Below are 19,997 nucleotides of genomic sequence, written 5' to 3' on the forward strand. Positions count from 1 at the left end.
AGTGAGGATGATCAGGTGGATGGACCCGAGGTCAGCAGCAGGACGAGGGGCAAACAAGCCAAGGCCTGAGTGATCGACTAGCTACGCTAAGAGTTCCAACAGTTCAGAGAAGTAGTTCCATTCACTGCAGGTGGTCAAAAATTTTCCTCACTGAATCTATGAGTTTCACAGGCCTTGGATTTCTTTTGACAACGGGGAGAATTGCACATCATCCGTAGGCTGCAGACTTTCTTCCTTTCCTCGTGTGACCATCCTGTGAAAGCTTGCTGGCCTGCACTTGCGTTTCACAGCACTTCTCAGATGGCCCTGTGGTGAGGTGTTTGTATCCATGCCCTGCTAAACATTGAGCCCCTGGGAAGGGCCTGCACACATCAGTGTGCTCCACACACCGGACATGAATGGGACACACGTCTAACCCTCTGAAGCTGCTCCGTTAACTGGCTCGAAGCCTGCAGACTTTCTTTCCAAGCCATATGGTTTTATGCCAGGTGCAGGATGAGTAGTTCTTGCAGGCCTCTGACTCTTCTACAAAGAGGAAGTGCCTAAGCTGGGTCAAAGGCAAACCACTTCCTGCACCTGAAAAGCTCTGCCACGAAACACCGAGGTCACCAGAGAAGTCACCAAGTCTAAAACACTCTTTTCTACTCCCACCCTGTAAATGTCTCCACGATTCCTGCCACTCCCCTCCTCTCTCTCTGACCCCTTCAACCCTAGGACTCAACAAAGACTACTGAGTGCCTGCCATGCATAAGACACTGAATTCAGTCTGAGCAGGAGGCAGACGAGGGTGAGAAACACCCGCCTGTCTCCCATAGGCTACACCCCCTGCAGACTGAGGCATCACTTTGGGCTCAGTCTCAGCTACTTTTTCTTTGAAAATGTTGTTATTTTCCAGATCGTTGTTCCTTTTATCCCCAGTAGTTAGAATCATGGAACATCTTTCAGCCAAAATATTGGACACCTCAGCAACACATCCAGAATTTCTATAAGGTTTTGTTGTTGTTGTTGTTGTTGTTGTTGTTGTTTTTTAGATAGAGTCTTGCTCTGTCGCCCAGGCTAGAGTGCAATGGCGTGATTACAGCTCACTGCAAGCTCCACCTCCCAGGTTCAAGTGATTCTCCTGCCTCAGCCTCTCGAGTAGCTGGGATTACAGGCATGCGCCACCACGCCTGGCTAATTTTGTATTTTAGTAGAGATGGGGTTTCACCAGGTTGGTCAGGCTGGCCTCGAACTCCTGACCTCAGGTGACCCACCCACCTCGGCCTCCCAAAGTGCTGGGATTACAGGCATGAGCCACCGCACCCAGCCTATAAGTTTCTCTTTTACAATTTTTATTTCTTTATTAATATCCTCCATTCAGTGAGACATTATTTTATACTTTGCTTTGGTTCTTTAAACATATATACACATAGATATATACATGTATATATACACGTATTATATATGGGTTTTGTTTTTTTGTTTTTTGAGACAGGGTCTTGGTCTGTCACCCAGGCTAGAGTGCTGTGGTGCGATCGTAGCTCACTGCAGCCTCGAAGTCTTAGGCACAAGCAATCATAAAATTCAGGGCCTGCCCCAGCCTCCTGAGTAGCTGGGACTACAGGCACACACCACACCCAGCTCATTTTTAAGTATTTTGTAGAGATGAGGTCTTGCTATGTTGCCTAGGCAGATCTTGAACTCCTGGGCTCAAGCAATCCTCCTGACTCAGCCTCCCAAAGTGCTGGGATTACAGTAAACGTATTTTAAATAGCTGACCTAAAATCTTTGTCTAGTAAGTTTGGCCAATACCTGGGCTTCCCCAGGAATAGTTTCTACTGTCTGCTTTATTCCCTGTGTCTGACGATGGTAATTTTTTCTTGTTTCTTTGCATATTTCTTAACTTTTTGCTGAAAATTGGCATTTTAAATAATGAAATGTGGCAACTTTGGAAATCAGATTCTTCCCACTACCCAGGGTTTGTTGTTACTGTTTTTATTTGTTCAGAGACCTTTCTGAGTTAATTGTGTGAAGCCTGCACTCTTTGTCATGTGTAGCCACTGAAGTTTCTGCTCAGTTAGCATGGTAGTCAGCTAGCAACTGGACAGAGATTTCCTTAAATGCCTATATGATGGTTAATTTTCAGTAACAACTTGGCCAGGCTAAAGGATGCCCAAAAAGCTGGTAAAACCTTATTTCTGTGTGTGTCTATGAGAACATTTCCAGGAGAAATTCGCATTTGAATCAGTAGACTGAGTAAAGAAGTTCAACCTTGCTGTGGTTTAAATGTGTCCCCCCAAAACGCATACATTAGACATTTAAGCCCCAGTGCACCCCAGTGTTGAGAGGTGGGATCTTTACCGGGTGATTAGACCATGAGGGCTCTGTTCTCATGGATGGATTAATTTGGTTATCATAGGAGTGGGGTCCTGATAAAAGGATTCTCTCTCTTGCCTGCTCTTGCCATTCCGTGCTCTGGCATGGGATGACACAGCAGGAAGACCCTCACCAGAGGTGGGCCCCTTGACCCTGAACCTCCCAGTCTCCAGAATGGTAGAAAGTAAATGTCTGTTCTTTATTAATTACTCAGTTGCAGGTATTCTGCTGTATAGCAACACAAAACAGACTAAGACAAGCTTTCATCAATGTGTGTGGGCACCATCTAATCTACTGACGGTGATTTTTGTCCAGACAGAACAAAAAAGCGAGGAAGGGTAAATTTGCTCCCTCTGCATGAGCTGAGACATCCATCTCTTCCTGCCCGCGAACATCAGCACTCCCAGTTTTTGGAGCTATGGACTTGGAGTGGGACTGACAGCACTGGCTCCCTGAGTTCTCAGGCCTTTGGATTTGGACTGAATGATGCTGTGGAATTACACCACTGGCTGGCTCTCCACCTTGTAGACAGTAGATCATGGAACTTTTTAGCTTCCATAATTGAGTGAACCAATCCATCATATAAATATCTATCATCTATCTATCTATCTATCCTATTGGTTCTGTTTCTCTGGAAAATCCTGACTAATGCAGCCTAAAGCCAGTATGTCCTCTGATCTTTGCCACGGGGCTCTGTGTATGTGTGTCTGGCATGCCTTCAACATTCAGCCAGCCAGTTAATTGCAAACTCTTCTTTGGCCTTCACTTCTTGCTGGCACAGGGACTCAAGGTCAGCCAGAGGTGACAGCTCTGGGCCTTCTTAGGTCTTTCCTCAGCCTGTACACACCTCTGAGTGTGTGCACAGCCTTATGCATGCATTGCAAATCACCCCAAGCTAGTAGCTTAAGACAACACCATTGTATCATATGACATTTCACAATTGTAGGATCAGGAATGTGGGCAGGACTCGGCTGTGTGAGTTGCTGTATGGGGTCTTTCATGTGGTGATAGTCAGATATCAGGGGGGCTGGAGTCATCAGAAGGCTTGACTGTGCCAGCCATCCAGGTGACTCACCCACCTGGATGGACACTGAAGTTGGCTGCCAGCTGGTAGCCCAGGGTTGTTGAATAGATCCTCTCCATGTGGCCTTTTGCTGCAGCCTGGGCTTCCCATGGCATGGTGGGCTCAGGAGGCTCAGGCTTCTTATTTGGTGGCTCAGATCTCCAAGAATGAGGGCTTCAGCAAGCCCAGCAGGAGGGTGCGGTCAGCCTTTGATGATCTGTCCTTTGAAGGCACAGGAACCATTTGGTTGTACTCTTTGTTGGTTGGAACTCTTGGTTAAAGCAGTCTGAAAACCTCCTTTTGCTTCTCATGCCACCCTGGGGGCTTTCCTGGGACATGCCCCGGCTGCGTGAGGACTGGACCATCCACTCGTGAGAAGTGAAGATTTCAGTCCAGGAGGGCAGGGCCTTCTAGAGTTTGCTTCTTGACCTGCTGCAGACCACACAGTTGAGCCTTCCCAAATCTGGGGAAGGGAACAAAACTCACTCCCTGCCCGAGTTCCTGTTCTGACCTGGTTTCTCTGCATCCCTGAGGCTACAGTTTCCAAGAAGGCCAATTCTTTCCAAAACCAGACTCAAGGCTGCATTTAACGCCAAGGGCTTTCAGTTATTTCTGTGCATCTGACAATCTGGGGACCCCTTCCTTCCCCCTCCCCAGAAAGGACTTGGGTTAAGATTTGCCAAGACTCAACAAAGCACAAAAAGGAAGTGATTTCTCTGTGAAAGGTCTCACTCGGGTGCCGGGCTGTACCGTCTCCCAGTTCCAGGCCCACCCTCATGTACAGACAATCAGGGACGGGAGAGTGGCTGTGCCTCACACTAAGGACAGATGTGCTAGGCCTCACCTGTCACCCTCCTGGCAGGGGTCACCAGGCTTTCTTGAAGTCTCCTCAAGCTGAGATTCACACTCATTTTCCAAAGGTCTAGCAGCAGATATGCAAAGATCAACTACGTGCTTGTCAGGAACAGGTAGCACTTTCTGCTGTCGAGGGCAAAAAGACACTATCCCGAGGGCTGGTATCCAGGAGGCAGAGGATCCAAGATACATCCATCTCTCCTTCCTCCAAGCCTGTGGCAGGTGGCTTACCGTGTGTTGTGCCCTTACCTGGGTGGCATGGAGGCAGTCTCTGACCTCCCCTACCCTCCCTGCCCCTCTTCAGGTTTCCTTCCCAGGCACTGGATCACAGGCATGGAGGCTAAAGGCCCTTAATGGACATCAGTGAGCCTTCAGCACCTTGAACACAGTCTGTTAGCACGGTGATGCGTCTGCAGCCCCCCTGGGGTGTCAAGGGCACTGGGGCCACAGACAGCAGCCCTGCAAGGTGTGTAAGCTGCTGTTCCTGCCCAGGACAAAGAGACAGCCTCCAGGCCCCCAACCTTCTGTTCATGGAGATGATCTACTTTGCTTGTTTTAGATGCTGGGACACACATATGTTTTGTTTGTAAAAAAAAAAAAAAAAAAAAGCCTGGCTAAAAAAGGCTTAAAGACATATATGTGGCCCATAAGCATATGAAAAGATGCTCAATATCACTAATCATTAAGAAAATGCATATCAAAAACCACAATGAGATATCATCTCACACCAGTCAGAATGGTTACTATTAAAAAGTCAGAAAATAACAGATACTGGTGAGGTTGTGGAGAAAAGGAAAGGCTTACACACTGCTGTTAAGAATGTAGATTAGTTCAGCCACTGTGGAAAGCAGTCTGGTGCATTCTCAAAGAACCTACAATAGAAGTATCATTTGACCCAGCAATTCCGTTACTGAGTACATACCCAAAGGACCATAAATGGTTCTGCCATGAAGACACATGCACCTGTATGTTCATTGCAGCACTATTCACAATAACAAAGACATGGAATCAACCTAGATGCTCATCAGTGGTGGACTGGATAAAGCAAATGTACATACACATAATACTACACAGCTATAAAAAAAAAAACACACAAACGAGATCATGGCTTTTGCAGCAACATGGATAGAACTGGAGGCCATTATCCTAAGCGAATTAACACAAGAAAAGAAATTCAAATACCACATGTTCTCACTTATAAGCAGGGGCAGGCACATCAGCTCACACCTGTAATCCCAGCATTTCCATAGGCCAAGGCAGGCAGATCGCTTGAGCTCAGAAGTTCAAGACCAGCCTAGGCAACATGGAAAAATGCTGTGTCTACAAAAATTATGAAAATTAGCCAGGCTGGATGGCCTGCTCCTGTAGTTCTAGCAACTTGGGAAGCTGCAGTGGGAGGATGGCTTGAACCTGGGAGGTGGATGTTGCAGTGAGTCGAGATTGTGCCACTGCATTTCAGCCTGGGCAACAAAGCCAGACCCTGTCTCAATAAATAAATAAATAAATAAATGGAAGATAAACATTGAGTACACATGGACACAAAGAAGGGAACAATAGACACTGGGGCCTATTTGAGGGTGGAGGGTGGAAGGAGGGTCTGGACTGAAAAACTACCTATCTGGTACTATGCTTATTACCTGGGTGGCAAAATAATCCATACACCAAACCCTCATGACACGTAATTTACCCATGTCACATACCCACACATGTACCCCCGAACCTAAAATAAAAATTGGAAAGAAACAAGTTAAATTAAAACTTTTTAAAAAAACAATAAAATTAAAAATTAAAAAATTGAAAGGAAAATATATCCCAGATAACAAGCATGCATCCTAGTGGACCCCCAGGGGCACGATTCCTTAATCAAGGTTTGGCCTCACTGACGGGGCTTTCTTTCTTCCAGTGCTTGGGGTTCCTGTGGGGAAGACAGTTGTAGGTGAGGGTCCATGCCCATCCCCGCAGTCAGCTCTGGGCTTCTCAAGGTGCCTTCTCCACTACCACAGCCACTATCTCCTCTCCTCTCCTCATCCCACTCTTTCATCCCTGAAAGTGTCAAAGCCTCTTAGGGCATTTGGTCCAGAGAAGCTGAGAGCAGCCCAAGGGCTGGGATGAGGGTGGAGATGAAGACCCAGAGCTGAGTGGGAGCCCCAGGCCAGGCCACCTAGAGCCCCATCTCTCCTGCTCCTTCCTTTCTGGCTGGTGAGATGCAAGCCAGAAACCAAGAGACTAGATGCTTACCTCCTTCTGTCCAGCCATCCCCACCCCTGGTGCTCCTAGAACATCCGTCAGCCCTACTCTGTTCCCAAACATCCTTCTTCTCTCATTTGGCCACCAGCTACATCCAAAGACAGTGGTAGTAAGATTCAAGCTCAGATACTTTTAGAAGTACCAGCACTATTGAACACCTGAGCCCTAAAGAAATTAGAAATTCTCATGGTGGAGTGGCAGGCACCGTGGTCGGGAAGAGGCCTTCCTGGTGCCCCTAAAATTTGCTGCTCCAAAGCCAGTTCTGTCATTGAGACCAATTGCTACTCCATGGGTCCACTGGCGCTGAGCCACTTGGGCAGAAGTTTCCCTGGCAGCCTCCCACCACGGTTTCTCAGCTCCAGTCAGCGATGAGGATTAAGAGGAAATGTTTTTCCAGATCAAGGATTTTGTATTATGATATTAGAAAGAGTAAGTTACCAGCCTGGTGCAGTAGCTCACACCTATAATCCCATTGCTTTTGGAGGCCAAGGCAAATGGATCACTTGAACACAGAAGTTCAAGATCAGCCTGGGCAACATAACAAGACCTAATCATTACAAAAAAATTAAAAAATCAGCCGGGCATACTGGCTTGTGCCTGTAGTCCCAGCTACTTGGGAGGCTGAGGTAGGAGGATCACTTGGGCCCAGAGGTGGAGGCTGTAATGAGCTGTGATCACGCCACTGCACTGCAGCCTGGGTGACAGAATGGGACCCTGTCTCTAAAAACAAAAACAAAAAGAAAGAGTAAGTCACAAGCAGCACAAGCAGTGGGCCATTTACAGGGCACCACGGCCCTTCATCACGGTCTGTCATTCATCCAGCCTTTTAGGAACAGCAGATGCCTTTGGATATCCGAGGGGGAGGGGCAGGGAGAACCAAGAGACATGACTGTAACATGGGCTAGCTGCCGTTTCACACAATGTAATGAAAGTGAGAGTCGATAATTGCACAAGGAAAATAAAAGTGTAAAACATATGAACACGTTCACAAAAAAAGCATGCTTTTTACAAACCACCAGTGAATCTATTTTCTGGTCTGAAAGGCAAAGCAATAAATTACTTCAAGTTGACACTGACAAAGGGGACCAGCGCCACATGTGGTAGCATCATGGGGATCCTCTCTGCCTCAGGGCTGAAGTGAGGTTGTGGGGGCGGGCAGCACGAAAACCTGACCCCAATATGGGGGCATCCTGGAGTGGGGCCAGTATGCAATCCCACAACGGAGGCCCACCCTTTGTCTCTCCTGGAAAATACATTTTGACTGATGGTTTCTGTCTTTCTCTCTCAACTGGGTTTTTCCAGCACAATCTTTTGCTGCATTCTGTATCTGCTGCAGTGAATAGAGACACCATTGCATCCCTAATAAAAAAAAAATACCAGTAGGCTTTGTCAAGGCCCCCTTTTTCCTGGCTCCACTTCACTCTCCAACCTTGAGCTGCCAATGGTCCCTCGGTCTTAATACCATTAGCGCATGTCTACGATGCTGGAGCTTTGCAAACCACTTTACTTAATGAAGAAGGAACCACAGCTTTCTGCTTAGCAGGAGCAGCGTAGCATGGAATGAGTCCACTCTGCCCACGTGAAATGCTTTCAAGAAGAGGACTTTTTCCTTCCAATTCACTTAGAGCCTTTGAAATGAAATATGGGGACTTCAATTTTCCCTCTGAGCTGAGAGTATTTGTAGTTGAAGAGGAATGCGCTGGGCCTGGGGAGCTTGTTTATTAAATATTGTTATATTATGGGACAAGAATATTGTGAGGGTTTCCTGCTTGGGCCTTACCATTGCTTTTGTGTTACCCACTGCTGGCACCAGAGAAAATAGCCATTTTTCTGAACTTGACATTATATAAGAAGATTTCAAATATCATATTCCACACCAAAACCCTGTCCATATTAAGTCTGGCTGAAGCACATTCGTCTCTCTTTTGGCTGATACAATTTCCTGCAGGTTCACCGAGTGTGATGGTTTGAACAGATTGTGGCAACAGATGGAAAAAATAACCATCTGATTTTGACATAACGCTGAGAAATAGATTTGATGAGCAATAATTAGAAGAAGCCATACACAGTCAGAGAAGACAATGTCAAAACAGTGAGATTTACTATAGGTCAGAAGAGGTTTAAACACAGAACGGGAAGAAAAAAAAAATTCCCATAAGAGAGTGTAGAAAATGAATTCTGAAATAGAGAAAACACCTATTTCCAAGCCTGTGCTGTCTTTCTAGGAGATAGTGTGCTAATTTGTAACTCTCTGGCTCCCAAGAAATCCTTGAGCTAGGCATATTAACCATTTTCATAAAGTTAAAGTCTGTAAAATGAGACAGGGAAATGCCTCAGGGTACATACATGTGTGGTTACAATGATGACACAGCAACACAAGAGACTAAGAAACACTCACCTCTGTGCGGTAGCCTGTCAGGGCGAGCGGAGGCTGAGCTGGCGGGGGCTGCAGGAGGCTGCTCTGCGCTGGTCATCTCTGTCCTTCAGGCGGGTGTTTGCTGTATTCATTTTCAGTTCTTTTCAACACACCACGAAAAAGTTTCAATATTTAAACATGGTGTTGAACCCAGTGTAGGGCCCACAGTGAGCACTTAGTCGGAACACTGTGTCTTTAGACATCGTTAGGTGTCTGCGGTGAGATGATTGTCCTGGTAACCTGTAAATGAATGGATGTTTGAAGCCTCCTAAACTCTTCCAGACTCTTAAGAAGACCTTGTTTCAGTGCCCGTGGCTCCAGGATCTGGACTGAGCCTGGACGCAGCCAAGCCGGGAGAAGGAAGGAGCTGAGATGCACCCAAAGGCACAGAGGGAGAATGTCTCCATGTACAGGAGTCTCTTGATTTATATGAGGTTGGAGCCCAAGGATCTTATTTTTAAAGTATGTTGGAGGGTGACAACTATTATAACTAAACAAATAGATCTCCATTTTCACTTGGCAGGCAAATGCTTCCAGTCATTAAACAATATTAGGTATACTGAATTTAATTATAAACACAATGACACCATCTATATTATGTCTAAAGAAGAATACACAGAAACCATGAACATAAATACCAGTACCCCTATTTTAAAAACTTTTAAACTTCCTAAGTGGTCCAATTGCTCTAGTGGGTGTGTGGGGGCTAGCATGAGCTCCATCAGGGACCCAGAACCACGAGGTGTGATGCCTACAGCAGTTCCGAGCCTGTGGAAGGCTACTGTCTCAGAAGCCCGGGGCGGTGTCAGGAAGGGGACACGGGTATAAAGAGGAGTGAGGACAAGTCATGTCCCCAGGGTGGGCTGGTTCGCAGCTTATGCTCCTTAGCTCTGAGCCGCCAACCTCAATGATGATCCGTGTGTCCTGGGGGAGAAGGGGACATCCTTATCTCAGAATGAATTATGCACCTGGCTCAGAGAAAGGAGAAGCTTGGGGTGGAGGGATCTGGCTATTTCTGGAGCAGCCACAGGCCCAGCCACTGCCCACCCCAGCCTGTGCACCAGCAGACCAGCCAAGACATGGGAGCTGCAGTAGCATCTAGTGGACCTGGCCCTGCCTTCCAAGCATAAAAGAAACATTTCTGTGCTTCCCTTCTGCCTTCCAAACAGCATGGTCCATGCTAACTCTGAACAACATGGTGAAGCTTCACTAAGGTGATTCCATAGCAGTCCACCAAATTGCTCCATTCCACAGTTTGCTGGTGCCCAGCCCAACAGCCATCTCCTCCACCACCCCCATACCCGCACCCAACCCGCAGCCCTCAACCTGCACCACACTCCCTCATACACCTAGTTCTAGGAGCCGTTTCCTATGGCGAGCAGACCTACAAGCCCAAAGGCCGAGGGAGGCTGTCTTGGACCATTCCTGCCACCATAATAAACATCTGAGAATGGGGAATATATAAAAGAATAGAAATTTATTTCTCAAAGTTCTGAAGGCTGGGAAGTCCCAGATCAAGGTGCTGGCAGGCTGGGCATCTGTGAGGGTTGTTCTCTCCTTTCTAGAAGGCACCTCATTGCTGCATCCTCACAAAGGCAAAAGGGAGGAACGCTTGTCCTCACACGGCAGAGAGATGGAAGAGGGTGAACCCGCTCCCTCAAGCCCTTTTAGAAGGGCCCTGGTCCCATCCAAGTGGGCTCGGCTCTCACAACTTCATCACCTCTCAAAGGATCCACTTCTTAATACCACAACGTTGGCAGTAAAGTTTCAACGTAGGAATTTGGGGGGACATTTTCGGACCATAGCATAGGCCAACCCAGCCACCCAAATCAGCCAATCCAGGTCTTTATCCTTAAACATCAACAGATAACCAAGAATTAATGGACACTTGGGAAAACTCATAAGGAGAGAGAGAAACTTGCCAAATGGGCAGAATAGCCGACCAGGAAGAAACTCTTGATAACTGCAGAAACAGAAGAGCAATTCATGTAATTCCAACTAGTTTCCTCAGACATCAGGGAAAGAGTTGAAACAATAAAGAGAACCAATACCATTTAAAGTATTAAGTCTTAAAGGAGAAGTGTCTTGATGTCTGCAGTAGGACTATATTTTTTAAAATGAGATGGACTAATGGCTGGGTGCATAGATCGCCAGGTGCACAGATGTGGGATAAAGCAAGTGTAGCCACCTGCTAATTGGGGAATTAGTGGTGGGTATCCAGGCATTCACCATCCAATTGTTGCACCATTTCTGTTTGGAAATTTCCCTAGTAAAATGTGTGTGGAAGGGAATGAGCACTCTGGAGAATGGGAGAAGAGATGACAGTAGTTGAGAGATGTCAACACAATTTTGGAAATTATAAAGCAGATGGATATGTGGTTCTGACTTAGCAGACCAGAGACAGCTAAGTGCCTGGAGGGCAAAAGCCAAGAATCCAGACAGTCTTGCGCAGGACTCAGAGAATGCTCAGGAATTGGAGGTCTCTGAAAGTGGAGATGAGGTGGAGACCAAAAGTGAGAAAACTGGGTGAAATGCTAAGCATCAAAGAGACTTCCTCGTCCATTTCCCATTGTGTGCAGCCAGGTACAAGCTGTTACTTTCTGTCTTCATAGATGCCAGGGGCAGGGGAGGGCAAAGGCCTGGCAGTGAAAATGTATCACAGTAGACGAGGAAACCCTCCAGCCCCATGCTCAACTCAGCCTGAGAACACAGCAGCCAGGCAGATCCCCGCCCCTCCCTCACCCCTCTCTGGACAGGAGAGTGGAGGATTCTTTTCCAGGGAAATGTACAGCCAGGGAGAAAAGATTTATTGATATAGAAAGTCAGGTGCCAAAGAAGTATCTGGTCCCTGCCCAAACACTCTGAAGTTCTCAATGAACGATCAGTAATCAGCAGCTCCTACTTGCTTTTGAGTGTGTAGCCAGGATCACCATGGGGGAAGCCTCACAACCAGAAGACAGAAATGAACACATTGACCCACCCAGGAGAAGGAACTCAAAGGAAGCAGAGGAAATGGAAGAGAATTCAAAATTCCCCCCAAATTAAAATTAAGATCATCAGTGAAAACAGATAATATTGTTTCCATTAAATAAAAAAAACATACTACCAAAAAGTAACCTTTTTAAAATAAAAAATAGCTCTTGGAAATTAAAATTTAGATTGCAGAATTAAAAACGGTAATAGAATTAGAAGAGAAAGTGATGGGATTCTAAAAGTAGAAGAAAAAGACCAAAATGGCCAGGTGCTGTGGCTCATGCCTGTAATCCCAACACTTTGGGAAGCTAAGACAAGAGGATAGATTGAGTCCAGGAGTTCGATACCAGCCTGGGCAACACAGAGAGACCCCATCTCTACAAAAAGTTTAAAAACTAGCTAGGCAAGGTGAAAGGTGACGCACGTCTGTAGTCCCAGCTACTTGGGAGGTTGAGGCAGGAGGATTACTTGAGCCTGACAGTTCGAGGGTGCTGTGAGCCGTGATTGCACCACTACATTCCAGCCTGGGCAACAGAGTGAGACCCTGCCTAAAACAAAACAAAAGATGGATAGCGGCTAAGAAAAAAGTTAAGGAAATTAAAGCATCAATTCACGAAGACCAACATCTGAATGTCAGGAGCTACAGAAAGAAAAAAAAATCAGAGAAAAGAAAATTGTTAAAGTACCATAAAGTTTTCTTAGAGAAAGGAAACAATGATGAAAAAATAAATTAGCTGGGCGTGCTGGCGGGCTCCTGTAGTCCCAGCTGTTCAGGAGGCTGAGGCAGGAGGATGGCGTGAACCCAGGAGGCGGAGCTTGCAGTGAGCCGAGATCATGCCACTGCACTCCAGTCTGGGCAACAGAGCGAGACTCCATCTCAAAAAAAAAAAAAAGAAAAAAGAAAAAACACCCACATTAAGGTATATCACAAAACTTTAGAACACCAGAGATGAAGAGAAGATTCCAAAAGTTCCAGAGAGAAAAACAGATCACTAGCCAAGGTCTGAGAATCAGAATGGTCATGAGCCTCTCAACAGTAACACTGTCAGAAAGAGAAGCCATGCCTTGCACACAGCCAACCTGGAGTCCTACTTGGACCATGCACCTTGTTGGGGGCCAATGAAGGATGTGCTCCATCAAAATGATGGTGTCAATAGTAAGGGCAAGATGTAGATCTAGAGAACAGGGCATCTAAGCAGAAGAGGAAGTTGGGACGTGGACAGGAGGATAACAGGCCTCAGCGTCCTGCTTCCATGTCTGAATGGAGCAGGAAGGCAGTCAGCACTGAGAAGCACACCTTCAAGAAGACATGGGGTTCCAAGCCATGAAAGGCATCCAACTAACAGGACAGAAAACCTCAGTGTTACAATGGAGGTGTGTGTTAAGGAAAATGCATCAGAAGTCTCAGAAAAACAAACATGAAAATAGCGAAGCTGTGGCCCAATGGCAAAGCAAACTAAACGGTGGCGTGATTTTGGGGAACTGATAAAAGATAAGAGCAGAGTTTGCTTGTCCTTCGCATAGGGAGCATTCTCCTTGAAGGGCACCGAATCGGTGACTCAGAATGCCACGTCCTTCCCTAGGACCTGGTTCAGTCACCAGGTCCTTCATTCTGCAGGGAATGTTAGCTGTGAAATTATAGACATGCAAATATTCTTTGAGGTTGTTCTGTATTTAAAATCAACCTATATAGAGGACAATACAGAAAATTCAAAATGTAAAAAAAGAATGCCACGACAGGGGGATGAAGGAAAAAGGGAGGATGCACAAGGATGGGTTTCTCCTCCCACTTAGGGGGTGTGAGGGTAACTCCATCTGTCCACTTGACTGGGCCTTGGGGTGCCCAGATTGAACATTCTCTCAGGTATGTCTGTGAGGGTGCTTCTGGAGGAGACTGGCATCATGAATTGGTGGACTCAGTAATGCAGTTCCCCTCCCCAGAGTGCCTGGGCCTCCTCCAACCCATCAAGGGCCTGAATAGACCAAACAGAGGAAGAAGGGAGGATGTGTCCCCTTCCTGCCTGCCTACTTGTGTTGGGGCATTGGCTTTGTCTTGCCCTTGGACTGGGACTTACCCCACTGTGTCCCCTGGTTCTCAAGCATTCAGACTTGAATGAATTACACCACTTGCTTTTCTGGGTCTCCAGCTTGCAGAAAGCAGGCTGTGGGACTTCTCTGCCTCCATAATTACTGAAGCCAATCCCTTATAATAAATCTCTCTATAGGAAGGTAGGTAGGTAGATTGATATAGAGACGTATCACCTATTGGTTCTATTCTCTGGAGATCACTAATACAGCAGAGAGTCAAATGAAGCTGCCTAAAATTGCCTACAGTAAGTGGGAAAAATAAACCCTCAAGTTTAGTATTTGACGATATATAGGAGACAAACAGGAAACCTAGTAATACTACAATTGACCCTTGAACAACAAGAATTTGAACTGCATGGGCCCATCTATACATGGAATTTTTTCAACAAAACACAGATGGAAAATACAGTATTCACTGAACGCAAAACCCTAATGTAGAGAGGGGCCAACTTTTCCTACGTGTGGTTTCTGTGGGCTGACTTCCAGACTTGAGTATGCATGGATTTTGGCATACCCAGGAGTCCAGGAACCAATCCCCCACGTATAGCAAGGGATAACTATATTAGTATTTTCAAGAATTTAGAAGGTGTAAACCAAAAATAAAGTTTGAAGGACCCCTCCCCCTACAACCACCTGAATGAACTTCCTCCTCTGCTAGGGCACTCTAAAATCTAACCCGAAAGACTGGTTCAGGCTGGGACAGGAAATGGGGGTTGGACATGCCTCATTATACCCCTCCAGCATCAACATCAACACAGACCTTAAGTCTGTTAAGAAACATTTACAATCTATTTTTTCTGAAGCCTGCTACCTGGAGGCTCCATCTGCATAATAAGAACCCTGGTCTCTACAACCCCTTAACCCATACATTCCCTTCTACTGATAATAACTTTTTCATCCAATTGCCAATTGGAATATGTTTAAATCTACCCATGACCTGGAAGCCCCCACTCCCACTTCAAGTTGCCCTCCCTTCCAGATGGAACCAAGGTACAGCTTACATGTATTGATTGACATATTATGTCTTCCTAAAATGTATAAAAGCAAGCTGTAGCTTAACCACCTGTTGTCACGACCTCCTAAGGCTGTGTCACATGGGCATGTTCTTAACCTTGGCAAAATAAACTTCCTTTTTGTTGTTGTTGTTTTTTTGTTTGAGACAGAGTCTCACTCTGTCACTAGGCTGGAGTGCAATGGCACGATCTCGGCTCACTGCAATCTCTGCCTCCCGGGTTCAAGTGATTCTCCTGCCTCAGCCTCCCGAGTAGCTGGGACTACAGGCACATGCCACCACGCCCAGCTAATTTTTGTAGTTTTATTAGAGACAGGGTTTCACCATGTTGGCCAAGCTGGTCTCAAACTCCTGACCTCAGGTGATCCTCGCCTCCCAAAGTGCTGGGATTACAGGCGTGATCCACTAAACCCAGCCTGACAAAATAAACTTTCTAAATTGACTGAGACCTGTCTCAGATATTTTGGGTTCACAAAGGGACCAGGAGATGTGGGGCCAAGTGGATGCCATATCCTCATCTCTCATCCCAACAAGTTGTTAGCTACTATCTAATGCTGATAAATCAGGAAACAGAGTACCTTATTTTAGAATTACAGAGGCAATTACCAGAATCAAAAAATGCTTTCTCTTGAGATTAGGATAGGAGATAGGGTGGGAAATAAATGTTTAATGTGCTTCCAGACTGTTGGGTTTGTCTTTACTTTGTGCATGTGTTACTTTGATACTAGTTTTAAATTATCTTTAAATGAATGAAGTAGAGCTGTATAGATGCATACTGAAGGGTGTTCCTGAGATTGCAAAACGAAATTTAAATCGTGCACACTTTTAAAATAAATAACAGAGATAGAGAGACTGAGTGATTGCAACCAGGCCTTTTAAAAGAGTACCTGCATATTTATGTATTTGAGGGGCACAAGGCCTGGAATAAAGCATATCCAACACTAGGACTGATTGTCCCAGAAGTGGAGGAGGAAGAAGAGTTGTCATCTTTTCTTTTGTTTACTTCGGTTTTATGTGGCTACTTTTGATATGTAACATAAATTGATAAATGTCTACACTTACCAATTTTCTGTTGAAACTAAGGTTTTCACTAATATCTAATATTTTTCCAATATCTTATTTTTACACTTGTATTTTGCCTCAATCACAGAAAATTCTACCTTTATTTTGATTACAGCTCAATCTTCGCAAACAGACTCTCTTCCCAAATGATTCTGGTTCTGCTGAATAAAGTAACAGTCGAGTGCTTCCCAGGCAGGCATGAAATGCTGGCCTTGAAGAGGACTGTCTGGCTCTGGAGGCGTGGTCAGGAAAGCAGCAGGTCTGGGCGTCTGATTATGCTTGGACAATGGCCTGATTTGAACATACTTTTAATTTCTGCTGGCAAGTCCAGAGTTCTTAGAGCAGAATCTTTCCATTTGGCTACTCCATACAATGGCTTTTCCAAACTGAATGCTAACCAGGTGGGGCTATTGTTGTTTGCAGGCAGGCGGTGCCTTCATTCAAAGCCTACAATTTCCTCCTCTGTGCCAGGGAAATACACAGCATGAGAACACTCTGTGTCCAGTCAGTGCCTCCAATCCAATGTGATGAAGGGTCCCGAGTAAAGGAGAAGGCAGATGCAGAGACTCGTGGAACAGAGAGTAGGCAAAACTCAGTGCCACGAGGAGATGGCTATCAGCCACCTGACAGTCATAGACAGAGAAAGGAGAAAACCATGGGGTCATAAGAATAGCAATGAGGCTCTCAATGTTTCTCTTTGAAAAATCCAATTCTTTGTGCTCTCCAAATTCCCGAATAATCAAAAGGGAATCAGAACCATTGAGTTCTCCCATGCCCAGGTTCACAGCACCTTTCCTAACAACAAATAACTGGGTGGGAGGCAGGCGTGAGGTGCCCTTTCCCTTTTGAGGGGCCGGCCTGCACTTCCTCGGGCATGGGCTACTCCTGTACCTGCTCAGCATCACTGCCTGGTCTGCGCACAGCATTGGTGGTGGCCTCTTACTGCCTGCTGGAAGTTGTAACACACATTAAAATGTGTGTAGAGACTCTATTGGAAAGTCCAAACACGAGGTCAAAATCGTGCCCAGAAAGGGCACATCCAGTGAAGAATTAACTTCACTGACCTGCCCTGTTTCCTCCTCCATAAAATGAGGACAGCATGGCCTGACCTGCATCTTTCCACGAGAAACTCAAGCTCTGGTGTTGTCAAGGACAGAAGTCAGCCTGCAGGCAGCATCTTCCCCTCAGGAATGCTCCACCAGGACTTTTGCTATGTTTGATATTCAGTGTAGAGAGCAGGGTGGGGGATGGCTCTCCCAAGCCAGAGCAGGGGCCCTACTGAAAGTTGAACACACCATCGTTTTTAGTTACAGACACTTCCCTTTACTTCTTTGCATTTTAAAATTTTCTATTGAGGATAAATTCTAAACATTAAAGTGCAGAGCTCAGTGAATTTTGACATATGTATACATTCAGGTAACCATCACCCAGGTCCAGATACTCAACACTTTCAGCCTCCCACTGTGCCTTCTCTAATTCAGAACCTACCTAAGAGTAACTGCTATTCTGACATTGATCCCTTTATTATGTTTGCTGTTCTAGAACTTCTTATGGACAGAATTATACGGTAGCGGCTCTTTTGTGTATGTTTGACTTCTTTCAGAATTACGTCTAAGAGATTCACCTTTTTGCTACGTGGAGTTCTTTCCCTTTTTCATTACTTTGTAGTATTCCATAGAGTGACTATACCACCATTTATTTGTCTTTCTACTACTGATAGACATGGGTTGTTTCTAGTTTGGAGTCACAACAAATGAAGTTATCATGAGCATTCTTATATATGTGTTTTGGTAAACATATGCATTTAATTTTGTGCATTCTATCCAGAAGAGGAATTGCTGGGTTATAGAGCATATGAGTATTTAGCTTTAGCAGTACTGCTCTGTATTTTCCAAAGTGGCCATACTATTTTACACTCCCAGCGAAGATGTATGAGAATTCTAGCTGCTCCACATCCTTGCCAACACTTGCTATTTTCAATTTTAGACATTCTAGTAGGTGAGCAATTTTCCACTTAAATGTATAATAGCACTAATTACACTACAGTGAGTGTGGCACTCACCTGGTTGTCCATGAATATCTGTTTTTCCGTTCCTTAATATATTAATTATAGACTTTTAGCTGGTTACATAGTCACTCAACTAGCAGCTACATTTCCAACTCCGCCTTGCAGCTACATGTGGGCCCAGGACTAAGTTCTGGTTAATGGTATGTGACAGAAGTGATGTGTGCTACTTCCTGGTATTGCACTGAAATCTATTGATCACACTCGTCCTGGCCTATGAAATCTATTGATCATACTCTTCCTCTTTCCAGCTAGATGGATGGTAACATCCAAATGGGAGACAGCAAAGCTCCCCACCAGTCCTGGTCCACATGTCTACCTCTGATAATGTTATATAAGAAATGAATAAACTTCTGTCTTGGTCAAACCACTGGATTTTTATCATAGCAGGGAATCGTGCATCCAAATAAACACTCTGTGATTGCTCATTTGCCCTCTGGCTTGAACACACCTGGGCACATGTTGTTTCTGTTTGCTTAGCACTCACCTGTGCATTAGGGAACTGGTCCCCCACAGCCCTACAGTTCTGAGAGATTGTGAACTGTACCTGCTGCAGGCATATGCATGTGGCCCAGGTCTGACCGATTGTGGTTTCTCATCCTTGTCTGGAATTTTGGGTAAATGGGATTGGCATGACAGCCAACAGAGCCAATCAAAGTTCTTCCATGAGATTTGCGATATAAAGAGAAAAAGTCTTTGTCAACATTTTAGAGTCTGGTGGCCAGGAGCCTTGTGAGAGGAGAGGATAAAACCAACACCCAAACAGAGCTAGGGCCAATCAGAGAGAAAGAGGGAAAGAGTCAGAGAGCCGAGGGAAGAGGGATATTTAATAATGGCATCCGAGTCCCTGGATCTAACTGTACCTGGAGCACCTTTAGACGCAAGTAAGCCAATAGTATGAGCTGAATTTCTGTCATTTACAACCAAGAGTCCTGTCTCCTTCATTAATGCTATAAACATGTTTGATGGCAATTTTATAAAGCACTATGCAAGATGCTGGAGATACAAGGTCCCTTTCCTTTAAAATAGTAATTCTTAGTTTGATCAACTTTGAAGGGTCCATCCAGATGGAACGGATGATAAGAAAAGAATTACATTTTTTTCCCCACTAACCTCTAACTAAAAGGAAGCATTTCCTTCGGGTGTATATGTAGGCAACAAACACAGCCACATCAGCAGTATGTAAGGACTTCTCCCCAGCAGAAATCACAGCGATTCTCACATCACATCATGCTCATCACAGACCTTAAAATATCGGCTGACTTATCATGACTTGGAAACTACAGCTATCAGATCTGCTGCTAGAGCATATTATTAAAAAAAGAAGCAAGTAGATCACATTTTAAAGTATTTTGGTAGCTGGATTTCAGTATAATTCATTTTCTTTTGAATCCTGTATTTGACTTTACGCATTTAAACACATTACTCTGAAAAGAGTTCTGTAGACCTCACCACTCTGTGAAGTTCAAAATGTAGACCGGAGAAGAAAGAAAACTTATCAACAAACAATTATAAGGGAAGCTGGTGCAGGCACCAAGGAAGGGATGTGTAAGGTGACATTAGAGCTGCGGAGCAGGGTGGGGGATATTAGCTCTGCCCGGGGTGCATGGGTTTGTGTTGGAGGAAATGATGCCGGGGCAGAACCTTGACACATAAGTGGGTGTCTGCCAGCCAGCCAGGGATGCGAGGAGGTCCATGGTCTGGCAGTTGGTGACAGCAGTCACCTTAAAGTTCAGAAAGGCATTGCTGGGGCAAGTTCGTCCAGCAGACACCAGCACTGATTAGATCAATAGTCAATGGGGCCACACCAGCACCCTCTACACTCCCCAGTATGACGAAGGATGGCTTGGTAACCCGTTCT

Source organism: Symphalangus syndactylus, chromosome 3 (assembly GCF_028878055.3).
Source record: "Symphalangus syndactylus isolate Jambi chromosome 3, NHGRI_mSymSyn1-v2.1_pri, whole genome shotgun sequence".
Classification (NCBI taxonomy): domain Eukaryota; kingdom Metazoa; phylum Chordata; class Mammalia; order Primates; family Hylobatidae; genus Symphalangus; species Symphalangus syndactylus.